At 40.0% G+C, this 17,820-nt stretch overlaps 1 protein-coding gene across 5 annotated transcripts in view; it reads right to left on the bottom strand.

Moving 5' to 3' along the window:
* The window catches only part of FBXW7 (F-box and WD repeat domain containing 7), a 167,680-nt gene that overhangs the window by 113,248 nt on the left and 36,612 nt on the right, over positions 1–17,820 (bottom strand). The window lies entirely within an intron of this gene.

Raw genomic sequence — 17,820 nt, 5'->3', positions numbered from 1 at the left:
ATATATAGGCTTTGAGAAATGCTTTTATTTCCTAGAGAAGATTTTATCAAAATCTACTCCCATATTGTTCATAGCTGTTCTCAAAGGTATGCAATGAACATGGGGTAACAGCACCAACAGGGTCCGCAGATCTGCACTTACTGCTCAGACTAGTGAGATGTTCACATGTTTCCAAGATAACCCATCTTCAAGAGCAGACATTGATCTGAAACAGCTTTGGCTGCTTTTTACAGATTGCCCAAATACTGTCTCATATTCTTTGGGCTTTGATTCTGCGTGGAAGAAAAAAAAAAATCCTGTGGCACATCTGCCTGGGAGGTGGGATCTGCCAGACACAGCAGTACCTGCCACACTCAGCTCTGGGGCTCGCCAGGAAGAAATCATAAGTGTACACATTTGGAGCTGTTTTAAAGGACTTGTTACAAGTGGACAGGAGACAACTCAAAAAAAAAATCTGATCCAAAGTCTATTCAGCTCCAGATGATAAATTTAGAAGGCTGAGTGCATTCAGAAAACTTTCTCAAGAGCCATAAAATCTGGAAAAGGTTCAACTCCCAGTAGCAGGACGGCAGGCTGGACGACCCTAGGTCTTTCTGCTGCTGGTGAAGGAACAGCAATAAGATGACTGGTGCTCCATCACTTATACCCTAACACAGAACTATTGAGCAGCTCTGATGCATGTACCACCCATCAACAAGAAATGGTTCACTTAGTAGAAATCACATTACCGACCTCGAGAAAGCATGAGATTTTTATGAGCTCACACAGAAATTCTCCTAGTTATGCAAGAGAGCTTGGTGACGTATCTTTGAAGAGTGAGAGAAAGCTTCAGCAGATTTTCTAGCAGGACTTCTTTAAAATATAACATATCAACCCCAAAAGACTGAGAGCAGTATTTCAACAGATATTGTGGAAAGAACATTTTAGTTTATTTATTTATTTTTAGTTGTGTGCAGTCAGTTCCAGTGGGACCTGAAATATTAGCTGAACTTCTTATAGCCAGAGATAATAGGACAAAAACAAGCATCGCAAGGAAATCCTAGTTCACTGAAATAAGAGATAAAACTGCAAACGGAGCATGCACGTGTACAGAAGAACACTTGACAGTAGGTAACAACTAGCAGCTACCAGTAAGCAAGTGCTCTGCAAGCTCCCCTGGCACACTTACTCTGTGCAAGATTTTGCATTTTAATTTCAATATACACTTCCTGACACATTAAGTAAGCTATTTAAATAAACTTTTAGAAAGAACCAGGGTACAGACGGACATTCGTACTCCCTTCCTGAGGTGCAGCCCGGCCTCCTGCCCCCGACCTGCTTATCGCTGCGTCCAACCAGATCCCCCAGCATACCTGCGTACATAAGCATCACTAATCTGCTTCAGTCAGAACAAGCCAGGTTAGCTTAAAAGTTTAAATTCTTAGCTAAGCAGATTTGTTTTGCCTGAAATAGATTAGGAAGCAACCGCACAAGCAGTTCCACACACAGATGAGAGACACGGGGAACCTCCTTCAGCAGGGGGACGGGACAAGCGGCACGGGCTGTAACCTGTGACCAGCACTGCCCAGTCTGACCTGAATGACCAGTGCAGCCCAAGGGCATCCACTCGGGAAATTAGTTAAGGGCTCACTTCAAATTCACGGTCTGTTCTGTTCCACAGCTTCCCCATGTTGTAAGAACCAGTGAAAGTGAAGCAAAGATTTCAGTCCTGGTCTTACAAAGACGCTGGCATCTACGGCTTATCATGTTCTGGAGACAACTTACGATGAACCATGGATGCGACATTTACAGTCCAACTACTACTACTTCTATTTAAGCAGAGAACGAGCTCTAAATTTGATGAAAGTGGTCAATATTGGCCAAGGGACAAACTTACTTTATTGTTACTTTTGTTCATAAACAAGGAAGAGAGTATTGGTCTACTGGAAACAATCAGAATGACCGTATCTCACTATCCTAATTTGGGGGCTTCTTGCTTCTTTGGCAGTCATCTTCCTAAGTGATCACACCCTGAGAGAGCTCATGAGGACAGCATTTCAAGGGCAAAAAAAAGAAAAGACATGCATATACCCAGATGGCAAACACACCACACAATTTACTACTCGGCTGGAGTACTTCACTCCCAAAATAGTTTAACCTAACCTCCTTAGGTTCTTACAATAACCTCCGAAGTCTAACAAATACAAACCAAGTCTGCAAATACGCAGAAACAATAAGCAAAGGTAACACCAATCCCTTCATCAGTGACTTCGGGGAGATGTTTCATGCACGACCACATGGTCCACAACTTTAACTATGAAAAAGGGTCTTCCTCACGATAAAGAATTTAGTGTTTTTGCTACAAGTGTGTCACACGTACACGTGTCTGATTCTGTCCTGGTACCACTTGTTCTTTTCTCCAGAAAGCTCTGAGAGAAGAGTCTTGCCCTAGCATTCTTTACGTATGAGCAGAATGCAAAGCAATCCATTTACACACACACAAGAGCCTGAGATGCAGGCATATAGGCAAGACAGCTAGACAATTCACATTAATAACCAAAAATAAGAAACTGAAAAGCTAAAGTTTTGCCATTTATTTAAAAAATACAACCTTTTCTAAATACCTTTCAGGTTAATAAAGTTGCTGGACTATCAAGGGAACAACCATACGTGTGGAGGGGTGGTTTTGTACTTAAGACTCCCCTCGAGGAACTGATCGTCATTGAGCACTTTCACACATTTTGCTTGTTTGTTTTACGCACAGCAGGGATAGGTGGGAGAGACTGGAAGGTAAAATGCTGCATGAAGATGCAATACATTTAGCATAACTGAAAAGCTATTAATTTCTAGCTACCAAATATAGCGCCATTGTTCAGGAGTACAGGGTGCTCTTATCAAATCCTCATCAATAAGCAGCAACAAGAAACCAGCTGGCCAATGCCCAGTAATCTCAGTACGTTTGTGAAAACTCTGTTCAAGTCCGCAAAATCTGCGGGAGTACCATAACAATAGAGCTCGCTTCTTCAAACGCACGTGTCACCTCCAAACTGCTTACCAATGAACTCAATCCCCAGTATGTAACTTGAAATCCAAATCCAAATGCTTCAATTGGCCCTTCACAAAGCATAATTGTTTCTCCAAGTACAAGTTTGGCAAATATTAACTAAGATGTATCACTGTCAATACACACACAACTCTCCAGAGAGAAAGGAGCAAAAGTCTCTCTTGCACAGCAGAGTCCATCATCTATGTTTTGTAAAGGATGGTTTTGCTCAACAGAATTTGCAAATCGCAGACCAAAGAAAAGAAGGAATATGTAAAATCAAGATAAAACAATTAGCTGCTCGCAATGGGATAGATTTGCTGCTTGCTCTTTCCTCTACTACAGAGGAAAGAAATCAGAAGTACTGACACAGGCAAGTGGGACTTGCTGATGAGATGACAGGAAAGGTATATTTTGAATAGAAACCTGAAGGTTAAGTTAGAAGCTATGTGTCAAAACTGAGAATATTCCAGGCAGATGTGGCAGCATAAAACTAGAATCGAAGTAAGTATAAGGGGATAGCGAGGCAAAAAAATATGAAGAGTGGAATAAATTATACAGTATAAGGCCTCAGACGAATTATAGATAATTCATTACTAGATATAGAGTAAACAGGATCAGATCTGTTCAGTGCCTGTAGCCAAGAAAGTGCATTATTGATCTACCATATTATGCAGAGCTTGGAAAAAGATGACAACTCAGGAGTAAGTGTTCCAGCATATCAATTTTTATATTTAGCAACAGCTGAAACAAGCAGAAATGGACACTTCATAACACTAGTACCTGATTGTTTATTTTATGCTTCAAGACAAATTGGCTTTGTGCACCCTGAAGAGGAATGCTGTCAAAAAGGCCAAAAACTCAATTCCTTAATTTAATAATATTTAAAGCTTCTCTAACAGTTGAGATGGACTCCAACCAGCATTGTCCTTGCAGCATATTATTGATGTTGTTAAAACAAGACTTTCCTAATGGAAAATCTAACAAGATGCTAAGCCAGCCAAAGTAATACCTAAAATAGCCGCGGTGTTTACAAGCAAGTATCAAAGTGTGTCTCTCTGAAGTCCTTTTATTTCTAACACCTAACATATGCTTGTGTAAATCTGTATGATCCTGAAAAGTAAACGCTGCAAAAACACAGCCCAAATTTCACATTGTGGGAATGTGGCAAAATATTCAACTTTGCGTGGGACAAGAACCAAGTTATTTAGAAATGGTATGACAGATTTACACCCGGATCCAATGAGAGCTACTGATTAAGTAAATAAGCAAAACCAAATTCAAGGACTAGTAAAAACAAAAGTTGGACTTTGTGACAGCAATCTGTTTTTTCATGGGCTTTTGATTCTGTAAAGCCTAACGATGTCTTTTTAAATTCTACCCAAGGAAATGCATAGGCTGTACTACAATCCTTGCATGAAAATGAAATCAAGTGTTCTGTTTGCAATAGATTTGCCTGATGCCAGTGGCTGTTTGCCAGCCATCAGCACAACCATTAATATAAAGACTCTTATCTTCTCTTTGGTTGGTTCATGTGTTACTCACCTATACTTAAAGTCTTTCTGTGGAAAAGAGTGGACTTGTGGTTCTAGGGGTATCAATGCTGCTACTGTGATAGATATCCTGTCAAGATACCATAACCACTGTAAACTTACACATTACAAAACACACCAAATTTATACAGCGGTGTTAGCTGCCTTTCTCAGCACCAAAGATAGCTTACATGGCCATCTGAGAACTTGATATTTAAAACCAAAGGTACAGCTGCATTCAAATAGCAGGAGTAAACGCATCAAAACTTATTTGTGAATGGATACGACTAAATAAAATGAAAAAATACCAGCGTGTCCTTACTGTTTCCTCCTCAAAAACCATGCCAACTGCAAATGAAGTTTGATACCATCTGCCACCTAATTAGACCTTATATAATATATGTCATCAGGACACTTACCGTAGCCATCACTCTGCAAGCGATGACACAAGATTGAAGTATTCAACTATCTGAATTTTCCTGCTCAGGGAATCGCCAACCATTTGCAAAGCTGTGCATGCTGATACAAAATCTTATCGGATGAAATAGCTAAAATAAATTGATAAGAGCTATGCAGCCAGTGAAGTGCCATCACCTTTTTATTTCTCAGCTATTCCCACAAGCAGGTACTTGTATGCATTATTTTCTATAGTCCCTACACTTAGGATTTGAATTCTGCAAGTCCAAGATCAACTACAGCCAATGACATCCACATCATCCAGTACGTGGAGATGTACTCCACAGGCAAGTCAAACAAAATCCAGTCCCCTCCTCAGGAAAAACTGTCTGAATGACTGCCTGTTGTACTTTTTCTCATACCCATATGTTCACAGTCCACGCTTTTCGGTGATAAAAGATGCTACTTTGTTCATTATGCTCATATTTTAGGACAACAAGACGACAAACAAAACCATTTTAATTACAAAACTTCTTGAGTAATGTTTGAGTAATAGAACGAATAGATTTTCCTTTCTGGATTGGCTTACTATGTTTCACCAACTTAGCAGTGCTTATGTTACAGTACCATATGAGCTTTGAACATCAACAGTAATTCATTATGAATACTGCTGCAACAGGATTAAACTTGTCATCGAAAACAAGCTGATCTGAGGCAGTAACAGAAATTTTCTTTGCCAAAGTCAGGCAACATTTTTCGTGCCACTTTATCTCCCCTATCAGTTGGTGTTACTTAGAAGTACATGCGCTACTTTTTCACTTAAACCTTTCCCTACTAAAATAAACATGCTTAGAAACATACAGCATGAAATACTCATCTTCCCCAAAGCAGCGGATAAGCTTCCAGGTAAAGACAAGGAATCAGTGCGTTTCTATGCCCTCAGGGTATAGATCTTTAACCTTTTCAGTACAGGAAGCACCGAAACTGATCAAAACAAAAATTACACTATATGTTTCCTGACACATCAAACTATCATGAAGTTTCCAACTTAACATAAAAGCATAGTAAGGCTCTCTTGATGCCAACAAGTCATTCAGCAGTTCAACTTAAGTCTCCCCCAAAAGGCAAGCGTAGATAGGCCTGACACACTTAATTCAGAAAATTTGGTGTGCTGGGAAATACCACAGCTAGCTGTCTTACTGTTACCTTGAGCTGCTGACAACTTCCAGAGGGAAGAGAAGCTTGTCTCAGCAACATCCTGACATGGATGATTCTAGCCTCTAATAACTGAAATCTTAATTTCACCCCACATTTTGTTGTTGTTTTTGGTTTTTGTTTGTTTTTTAACCTTAATGAGAGCATTTCTTAACAATACATTTGTATTATCAAGAACAAGAAATTTCTGAACTGCTCGGTAAATTTGGTATCGATTCCCCAAATTTCTCTCTTCCTTTCTCTAGTGACCAGCAGCACACACCAGAAATTTTAGAAGTGTACTTCTTATATCAGCAGACATAAGACGATGCACATTAAGGGCCTGTTTCATAAGTCACAAGAACACGAGGCCACCAGCTTTTAGCACTTCTGTAACCCGCTGATTACATCGACAAAAAGTGACCCCATGTACTAGCACAGAGTGAAACGGCCTCATCTACTGACATCGGATCCTGCACCCACTTGCTGCTGCTAGCACATTCAAGTGCATCAAGGGACAGCTGAAGTGCTTGGTGCACATTAAGACCTGGTTGTGAGAACTGCAATATATGTTTTGTGCTCGCTTGCCTGGATCTATGTAATGGACTTGGCACTCAGACTCACACAGACAAAATGCCTGAAAACGTCTGACTGAAGTCTTTGAAGAGATTAAAAGCAAGATAAGTGTGCCGTCCCTTAGGGCTATTATTTACCTGTTTTACAGTCTGCTTTCATGGTTAATTTTCCCTGTATTTGTAATATCTAAAAAAAAAAAAAAGCAGATCCTCTATTCCAGAAGAGGAAAACCCTAGCTACCCATACAACCTCCTTTATTCAGATGCGGTGCAACAATTAAGGCATAAGACCTGGCTTGGTATATTTAGAGAAAGCACAGTCACCACAAAATGAGCTCATGTCTGTAATGTGTCAGGACACATCCTGTATATCTACGCTCTCAGAGCAGGGCTCACAGCTGGTTTTTGCTTGGATGGGGGGAAGCCTGGGGAATGCATTATTTTATGGGGAGGGTGCTTTTTCGTGCTGTGGGCTGATAAAGGATCTGAAACATTCCAAAATCCCAGCCGTATTTGCTACCTTTGCCAGTCACTTAATCTGACAGCTCATAATCATTCGATGTGGTTTCCAGCCAAAACAAACAAACAAAACTATGCTTCTTTGCATACCTTTTTCCACATATAGAAGGTTGCCATTTTAGTTTATTTACAAAAATATAGGTTCACAAGGAACTTGCAAGTGGAGCACTACTGGAAAAAGTCATTTTCATGTAAACAATTAGCACTACAGAATAGTAAATGTTGTATAAAGAAGGTTTGAGGATGCTTTTAAGTCAAAACTGAAATATAAGAATCAATTAATGTTCTTCACAAAGAAGAGAGATGTATCTTGTGTAAGTTTGTCCATAATGGAAGCTATGGTCACCAAACAGTGAGGAACTTTTCAGTCTGAGAACAGTTACTCTAAGTTTCTAATAAGAACCAATCTGGGAAGTTGCAATTTTGTGTCTCCTTAATGACAATTATCCTCACATGCAGTATTCTCTCTCCCCTTCTTCCTGACTCTTCTAGTGAAGCTCTATGAACTTCAGCCAAAACATTTTAACTACTCATTCTTTAAGAGGAAGAAATATCAGGTGTGCACAGCTAAGCAAGATGCATAAAGCACTTGAAGACTAGCCTATGTACAGGCATCAGTGCTCATAGGTGATCACAAGATAAATTTTTGAAGGAGGAACTACTAGTGTATATGTATACATCAGCAAGCTTAGAATGTCTTGATTACAAAAAAACGTAGTGAGAGAAAAGTTTAGACCCAAGATACTTGTAAAGTCTCAAAATAAGTTGGTAAGCCTGTATATACATACCCAGTGGTTGCTGCTTCTCTATGCTCCAAAACAAAAACTGACAGCAGGTCAACTACAAGTACATACACTTTTTTGAAGAATTATTTTTAAAATCAAGTCTCAAACGGTCACAAGAGACAGGTAGAAACTACCCACATTACTAAGTTGAGTTAGTGGCTTGCTAATTCATGTTGTTTTAAATCCAGCTGGCACACCGTACTAATTCTGATGTCCTGCACTAACTTAGCAACTGATTTTCACACCCTAAGATCCTGAATTGCCACTGTTATGCAAGGTATCTTTCTAGGCAGAAAGAAAGAATTAGCGACCTAGCTTTCACCAGCAAATTGCCACCCAAAATTATGGGCTGTCACAGCTTTAAGAGAAGCAAATTACAGCACTGCCTTCCTAGCTCCTGTACTACCACACTCGGTCCATGTTGGTTAGCCGTTTCCTTCGCTCCTCAGCTTATGCCACCTAACCAAACCTGCTTAAGAAAAAGATTTTGTTGTTACTTAGGATATTGTGAGAAATAACTGCAGCTGTGAAAACAGATGGAAAATGCTTTTGTATACATTCAGTTATGATATGTTCGGGAAGTGTCTTCTACTCCCCATCCTGAATTCTGGCTGTAGGTGTAGGCATCTGGAGGAAGGAAAAGTGAAATTTGCATTCTTCGGGGGAAATAGGGGGGAAAAAAAGGGACAAGCTGACTATTACTGACAACTGTGCATCTGGGAAACAGCACAGTGGGAAAGTAGAAAACAATGAAAGTGACCAGGCAAGCAGATGGAGCCAAAAAGCTTGGTGTGTATGTTGGGGGGGGAATAAAAATAAAAATCAAGTGACAGCTGCATTAGTTGGCACACAATCCCTAACGGATGGCAAAGACACTACCCCTGTACTTGTGAAGAAGTGTCAGAAAAGACATTGAAGGAATAAGTTCCCTCTTTCTATGAATTAAAGACCACAGAGACAACGTGGTTAAAACGTGCTTAAAAGATAGGAGTAAGATCTGAGTAAGGTCTAATTTTTTCCCCAGCTCCAGATCTGAGAAGCTGGGTGAGTCACTAGTTCTTTCTGCACGTGCATTACAACCGTCTCAAATACCAGCTTTTGCCCTTAGGGCCTATATATGCCCACAGAGTGCCAACAAGATGTATTTACTGAGATGTTTTTTAGCACTTATTTTTCAGTGGAAGTTTCTGGGGCTTATTTTATAATGCATCATATTTCCCGGGTTGCTCAATGGTATGGTATGTGCATACGTGTGCATAGCTGACCACTTTTTCCTTATGTTTGTCACTAAAATAAAGAGCGATTTTGCCTACCGTTTGCAGAGAGACCTGTATTGATGTAGCGATACCAGCTGCATTGAACTTAACTGTGATACCACATTCCTGTGAAACCAAGGCTTGTATCTCTAACAATGTTAGAGTTCAAAGCACAGCTATGGTACAACTCCACCTCTTCAACTTTTTTTTTTAATTATTTTTTATTACTACACCTTTTCACTTGTTGTGAAAATCAGTTATCTGTGCTGATTATAGTTCTTTTTTTCTTTCCCATTTTCCCATCTCAGGAGGGCCCAATGAGCAAGCTAACACCTGGCCCTAAAACAAACAAAACACCAGAAAAAACTTACAAAAGATGCCACCTTGGATGACAAATGAACACACACACTCAGAGCGAAATTTGGGAAGGAGAGAAAGGAAAGGAAGAGAGGAAAAAAGGAAAAACACAAGAACAAGACAGGTTCAGGAGCTATTGTCGATGCTTTAGAGACACCCAGAGACTGGTGCGATGAAATCTGCTGCTTTTACATGCTGAACGACTGTATCTCAAGAAAACAGCCTTAAAAAATATATTTTTTTGAAAACAGTAGTTACAGGCACAGATAAAAATTGCATGTGTAAAAGAAGGTTCTAACCTTTCATTAACTCAGACTCATCTGAATAGTTTTTAATACAGTGAACTGTTACTGACTCACTCTGAAGGCTAAGATTTTGCAATGATTTGCCTCAAAGCAATTTTTATTGTCAGTATTAAGTTGCTGATAAAAACAAGGGATTTAAAATATAAGTGCTGACACAACCCTAACTACAGTGTTCTGCACAGCATAGTGGCACAGCTATAATTAAAAAAGACAGCCTACATCAAGTAAAAAGCTTCAGTGAAAACCTTTTTAATGGATCAATACAATATCAGTGACATCTCAGTAGGGAGGATAATGGTAAAGCAGCCTTTTTATGGAATTAAGAAAAATCATATGTATTAATAAAATAAATATATCTTTTGAAGTCTGTAGACAGCAAGTTGTTAAGTTTACAATTTAATTCTATCATTATCTGCAAAGCGTAACATACCAGTACACAAGATCTTGTTTCTCTATTTTTCTTGCACTACAGTATAAGTGCAAAGATGGTTAAGAGTATGAAAAAAAAGTTCTAAAAACTGGAATTGAAAAGCAGTATTGGATTTAAAACTTCTATTCTAGAAGTTGAACAATGTACAAGGAAAAAAATATTTGCCATCACTTTATCAAAACAGCGAGCGAGCAAAGTGCAACGTTCAAGTTACGAGGTTTTAAGATACTTTTAAAAAACTGAACATGGTTTAAGAATGACCAGAATGGTTCATAGCAAGTCTGCCTGACTCCTCATATATCCACTTTTGCTAAGGCTGAAAGTCAACAAGCTAACAGTCACAGCAGGAAGTCCTGAAGGGGGAAGTCTTGTACTTAGAGTGAAAATTCATTAGGAGGAACATCCGGAACATTAAGCTACCAGTAGGTAAGAAGTTGCTTGGAGGACCTTTCAAACTAGGCAAGCCAAGGATGAACGTTTGGTTTTGCTCCAGTGATATTTCTGCTCAAGAATCTGAAGATCCCTGTTGCTGTGATGACACCTCTCTCTCCACAGCTTGCTGCTGTCCTCTGTGGCTTAATGAGTGAAAAGCAACATTGCTGAGGGGCTGGGGAGTGGAGGAGTTATGAAAATAGTATGTGAAAATTTGTTCTGATTAAAATTGACAAAATTTCACTTGAACCCTGGAAGCTCATCATCTTTAATGCTGTTAATGGGATTGTCTGCGTCTGAGCACTTTTAACGCCATTAGTGAGATGGCAGTTGTTCCCAAATGAAGACTTGGGATGCCAGTCTGTTGGGATGAAGTAAAATTCTACCAGCCTGATAAACCATCCCAATTAGATAGTTACTTACCCTTACTTTTGGAAGATCTCATTTTATTTCCAAAATTGATTCCCCCCGCCCCCAAATTCAGTTTGAGCAACAGTACATTGCTCTCTCTTGCCTTGCTGTCCTTCTGATAATGCCAATATTGATGGCAGTAATAGGATTTTACCGCAAAATGTTGCTGTTTACTGCGATGCCATCATTCTTCCTGTTTTGCCAACAATGAAAAACAGCACCAAAGAAATTTTGTGCTGCTGTTTATAAAAAGAAAAAAAGAGAAGCAACTTTAGCTTGACAAAGAGCAAGGGAAATTGAAATACTACCACAGGAGGGAATTGCCAGAGAACTGATGGCGGATGAGGGCCCTGCGGTGTACCACACAGCAGCGAGAGGACAGGGGAAGGCGCCAGGCCTGCGAAGCACAGCAGCTGAAGCTGAAGCCAAAGCCTGGGACTGTGGCAGGTATGAGTCCCTCCAGAAAACCAGAACAGCTCCTCTGGCCCCAGGTCTGCTTGCCTGTTCTCCCCTCCTCAGCACACGGCTCCTCAGTGCGCCTGAGGCCTCCCACGCACAGAGCTCCCGCCTTGAAGCTCTTCACCCTCACCACCAGCTCCTCAACCAAACAGCCTACGAGAAGATTCGGCGCTTCCTGATTATTCAGAAGAAAAGCTCTGCTGCTATTTCAAGATAAACTTATTCCCCAGGGTATTCACAGTCCGTATTATCCTCTGATTGCAGAGAGGCATCATTCTGGAACATACAGCATCAGGCCCCAGGACTGAGACACCTGCTCTGCTAAGCTGCTGGCAGAGCCACCCACCTATGCTGAGCCGCACCAGCTAAAAATCACACAAACTGACACTTGCTCATAAAAATCTTAGGCCACCATCAACTTTGGGATTTAGGAAGTCTTCTCTCTCCTGTTTTTATAGTCACACTAACCGCTTAACCCAGAAAGTGGACATAGAATAGCACAACCAAGGAGTTAAAAGAAAGGTGCGTTGGCTCGCTCGGCTTGAATACTTGAAGCTGATATATCTCCACTGAAACAGACTTGAGGAACTTTTAGTTTTTAGCATTCGTACAACATAGCATTAAGCCTGAAAATCCATTTACATGAAAAGATATACTTAATTTTACTAAAAATGTCTTGACCTAAGAAGGTAAAATTGGGCTTTCTTGTTGTATAAACCTAGACTGGTATGCTCTTGTAATACAGCTAGTCAGTCATTTCAATAAAATAAAGTTTTGACTTTTATTTTAAGCCATTAGCCTTACAGAGCTAAATTTAGCCCTGGAAGAGTTGCCAGGTTCCTTTTAGACACATTAGGACTGCTATCTAAAATGCAGAATTACGATCAGAAATTCTATTTCTGAGAGAACAAAGCCTGACATTCCGATCCCAGAATAAGTTTCTAATGCCACCAATTTGAAGGGCAGCTGGAAGCAAACAAGAAAAACACAAATCACAACTATAACTATTCGGTTTTCACATATATAAAAATTATTTACATTTACTTACATATATAAACATACACTCGCATATAGGGCATGTTTTCTACAAAAGCAAAACCAAACTGATTCAGCAGCTGTGCACGTGGTATCAGTATCACTGTAAGGCCAAGTCAGCAAAGACCTTGATTCCCTTCCATGTTTCCAGAATACAGAGAAAATATTAGAACATCTCAAAGGACTGAAATATTTGGTAAGTATTACACAGCAAGTTACTCACTTTATTTTTGCAAAGATCTGTAAGCTGACTATCTGATTTCTCCCCTTGGTAACAAGCATTCACAAGCTCGTAACACTTCCAGCTCCCTAAAAGGTTGCATGGTTATACAAAACTAAAGGTTATGCAACGCACAGATGGATCCAGTACTATCACATTTCAGCAAAATCAGATTAAGTTAGAATGGTTAAAGAGAAAATAAGTTTGAAGTCCTTCCAGGAAACAATTTTATCAGTATATCTCCAGGAAACATCTCTAAGAGTTCCGTTAAGGCAGGTAAAATGTACATTAGTAGCATTGATTGTTTTTGTTTTGTTTTTAAATAGTAAATGCAATTCTCTCACTTTTTTTTTAAATAAAAGAAGTAGTTTTTTTGGGAGATCCCTTTCACTGACACTCTGGGATACTTTAAACGTGAAACATTTTAAGTCTGCAAAATCATCCTACTGAATGGTGTGCACAAACTAATTTTGGAAAATGTTGATGCCTAAATACCAGCATTTGTTTTCAACTGTGCACATACCACTTCAGGTAAGTCAGTTTCCTCCCACCTTTGATACAGGCTTACCCTAAACTTTAGCCTGATGTTTCACACACACACAAAGCTTACATCTCATTAGAATATCTTTAAAAACCAGAAAGTCATTTTCAGAGCTGTTGTAGTGGCTACCACTATAAATATCTTCTGGCTGAGTAATAAGAAGAAAACACTAGTGGTAAAACCAGCTAAGTGCTGGCTTTTGCTAATTAGAGCACCACTGGGGTCCCAGAATCTGAATACTATACATACATAGTATATCAAAATGGTATGGGTATACTAATGGTGGTGTTCTACCCAATCCACTCCATAGGCACACCGGAGGCACGTAACCACCTCGCAGGCAGAGGGCAACTGCATGAATGAGCAAAGGCAGGCATGAGGGCTGGGGCACACTGGTGTCTCGCTGCCCATGCACTCCCAGAGCATCGGCAAGCCTCCAGGTGAGCCGAGGGAACACAAACCAAATGAGTCCAATTAATCATTCGGCTCTGGCAGCACAACAGTACTCCGGCAGAACACATTATTGCTCTTTACTACCATTCCCAGAATATATTCCTGTCAACAGAAAGGATTTTTTCCTTCCCTGGCTACAGTTTCATGGAATTGTTGTATTTCGCAGCGCTGTTTTGTACACAAAACACTATTATTTTACAATAAGAGACTGTTTTATCTGAAAAATGCAATTATTTCCAACTATTTTTCTCAGTGATTTACCGAGATTTCTTTCTTAAACTTCATGGCCTAACTCATTCTCTCTATCAGTGCACTTAGTAGCAAAATACACAGTGGATCTCATCACCTTTCTAACAAATACTTTTATAAAATACATTATGGTGGCAAAATTCCTACGCAGTATAGGCTAACCTTCAGAAAGATGGATAAAAAAGTACAAGCTACCTATTTACTTATTTTTTTATCATCGAGTTAACTCGTTTAAATGGAAACGATTTCCCATTAGCCCCTCTCAAGCCAATAGCTGCATTTCCTAATGCCTGCTAAGGCAATTTAAAGTAAAGAGCTGAAACACAGGACGATCACTGAACATCCACCCAGCCCCTCCCAGTCAAATCCATGAACTCAGCAGTGACTGAGTACATCCTGCACGCTGAGCCGTGGGAGGTGCTACTCCCTACCACTACCCACCACCTCTGAACACTACTTTTCAGGTTCAGAAAACGTCTGGGCTCATTCTGCTACTTCAGTACAATGACCAGTTCTTTCAGACTCAAAAAAAAAAAATCCACTGTGTGCTGGAGAAAGGGGAACTTTTGTTTCCCTTCACACATCTAAATTGGTGAGATTGAAACCTACTTCTGCAAGGAGGCTCATGCTCATTTCACTATGTAAAAGCACAGCTGAGAAGAAGCTGAACATCAAACTCTGCATGAGCAGACATGGAAGTAGTAGCATATTCTCTTCATTTGGAAAAAGGTGTACCAAATTATATGAAAGAATCAACTTTTAGTTATCTCTTTTGAAGTATAAATGGAAAACAAAATTAAAACCTATTGATTTAAATCATATGTTTCTTGCTCACTGATTTTAATCATGATTAGGCTTGACAATTACAAATCAACCTTGATTTACTTAGGGCCACCTAAATCACTGTATATAGGATCACTTTAGAAATTGTTACCTATCTGATCTTAGCTATCAGTTATTTAAATCACCCATTACACACACCATACTGATGTCCTGAGGCCAAAGTGACTGTCCTCTAAACTTCAGTGTACTGAACTTATCTTTTGTACTACTGAGTCCACACAAGACTCTTCTACTTCCTGATGATTTTTTTCTAACAGTTTTCACTCCAAAAAGAGGCATAATAACAATTAAAAGCAACTTTAATAACTTAAGGACTTTGGTTTTTAGCTTTCATTCTTGTATGCTATGCCATGTAGAAGTGAGCAAGCACTCAGATAGGTGTGTTTATTCTTGCAAAATAATGGACAACACCTAAGAAAGTATTTTATTTTTTTTTTTAAGGGAATTTGGCCTTAGAATTAGGCTTGAACTATTACTAACCACTGAAAATTATTCTGTGCTCAAACTGCTCTCCAATTAGCCTGAAGATGAATGCTGCACTGTGTTATCCTAAAAGCTATAAGTTCAACAAAACATGCTTCAGTTTTATCAGCCTAAAACAGCTTGGTCCAAAAGGTTGACCCAATTAAGTTCCAGTTTGTCATTAGATCACAGCTCCTAATGACTTCTTCTACAGTAAAACCCTTATTCTCATATGGAATATTTTTTGTTTAGTCTGGTTTCTAAATAGAGCCATCTTTAAACCAAGGGACTGGAGGGGAAAAAAGAGAGGGAGTAAAGAGGAGGAGACAGAGCACACACTTTCAAAGCATAATATATAACAAAACATAACATTTAGTACCAATATATAAGAATTGTTGTGTACTGTCCCCTAAGCCTTAGGCTATGTTTGGCATGGACCAAATTCTCAGGAAATGTATAAAAGCACATGTGTCAATGTGATTTAAATGTCTATCAGGAAAGTAGACAAGCTGACATGTATGAAGTTGGCTAAGAGTTTCCAGTTCTATGTTGAAATGATCACACAAATCCCAAATCTGAAGAGTCAGTATTAAAAATGTAAATGAACTTCTGATGTTATTGAAGAATACAGCTAGAGAAGTTTTTATTCTTACAAATGAGCTGTTACATCTTTGAGCATCTAGCAGTTTCAGAGCAACTCGAGGCTGCAATCAAAACACCCATTAGAGTGCTCCACGTTTCAGAACAAGCAAGCAAGTGGTTGTCTGAGCAGCCAGTAAATCACCTGATCCTATTACAAAATCAATTACTGCAGCACATTTCTATTGCTACACAACCTGATAATGGCAAAATGATATTGGATAGCTGCTGCAAGGTCAAGAAAACTGCTAAGAACATCTGAAATTTGTCTTTTTATCATGTACGTCCAAATTATACAGCATCCCTTTAATGGCATATTTAAAATTTAAAATATAGTTACCTTCTTCGGCTGATTGAGACATCCAATGGATAGTCTCTGCCACTGCTCTGATGTATGGCTGCAAGACAGCAGATTGGAGCAGCACGTCGAACAGCCCAGCCTCTTCATTAAAGAAGAAATAATGCTGCAGCCACAGCCACACATTGACTTGCTCAGACGAGTTTATTCTTTACGAAATCAGGACCGGTACTGTCCCATACACACTCAAATTTGGCCAGCTGCCTCATTCTGCAGCTTCCTGGCTGACACTGATGCTGCTGAGCAGAAGAAAAGCCCGCGTTTCTCCACGAAAAACATCAGCCAGGCTCATCAGCAAGTAGCACCTCGCCTTGAAAAAACGCATACGCTCTCCCCTGTTTGCAGAGTGCGCTGCTCCGAAGAGAAGGACAGCTGCCTAAGAAGAGAGGAGTGCTTTCAGGGAGGGCAGCCTCTCCCAGCTGCTTGCTGACTGCTCCTCCTGTGGCTCTCGTCACCTCGGGTCTGCCTCAGCCTCCCCAGCAGCGCAGCCTCCAGCCTGGGCCCCGGCCAGGGGAGGCCACGCCAGCAGCAGGCGGCCCCACCCCATCAGCCCCACACGCCTGCATCCCGACAGCATCCCGACAGCATCCTCTGCTCCTCGCAGCTGCTCACACCAGGAGCTGTAGACCTGTTACAGCTCCTCCGCCTGACAAGGACCTCCCAGTTACACGGGGGAGCGGCAAGACCTGGCTGGCTGCTGCTCCCAGACTGACTTCTTGCAAGGTCTGGGGAAAAGGGGAAAAACAAAAAAAAAAAAAAAAGCAAGTCTTCCTGAAAACTCTGAGTGCATGAGGAAAATGCTACTCGGGTCTATCAGATCCTGAAATAAGAATGGCTGCCACAAAGCTGTGCGAGTGAGAACAGCCCTATGCAAAGTCAACAGAAATTTGAGCCTAGGAAGAAACAAGAGTGAAAGGACTTAAAGTCAAAAGGTACCAGAACCACCTCTCCAAACAAGTTAGATGCAGCTACTATAAGCAGCTTTAGCAGAGTCTTTGAGGAGACTTTGCTCTGAGAAATAAAACAGAACAGAAAAGACAAAACTATGCCTGACTGCTCACGTGAATTAAACAGGTCTTCTAACCTTTAAAAAGAAGTATACTCTGGTATAATTTAACACACAAAATTACGGTTGAAAATATTCTCTCATTTGCAAGAGATACTAATGCAATAACTATATACTTTCTGATTTTCATATAAAAATGTAAGTAAAACTGTAAAAAGCTCGTTTGAATTGGTTTAAGATGCGTATGCAATACTATTGCTGAAAGTAGGAGGTCTCACGTTAACACACATGCTTAACCTGATTATGGGATAATCTGAGTTGAAATAATTGTCACTTACATT

This window comes from Cygnus olor, chromosome 4 (genome assembly GCF_009769625.2).
Source record: "Cygnus olor isolate bCygOlo1 chromosome 4, bCygOlo1.pri.v2, whole genome shotgun sequence".
Taxonomy (NCBI): domain Eukaryota; kingdom Metazoa; phylum Chordata; class Aves; order Anseriformes; family Anatidae; genus Cygnus; species Cygnus olor.
This window is presented reverse-complemented; position numbering and strand designations above follow the sequence as displayed.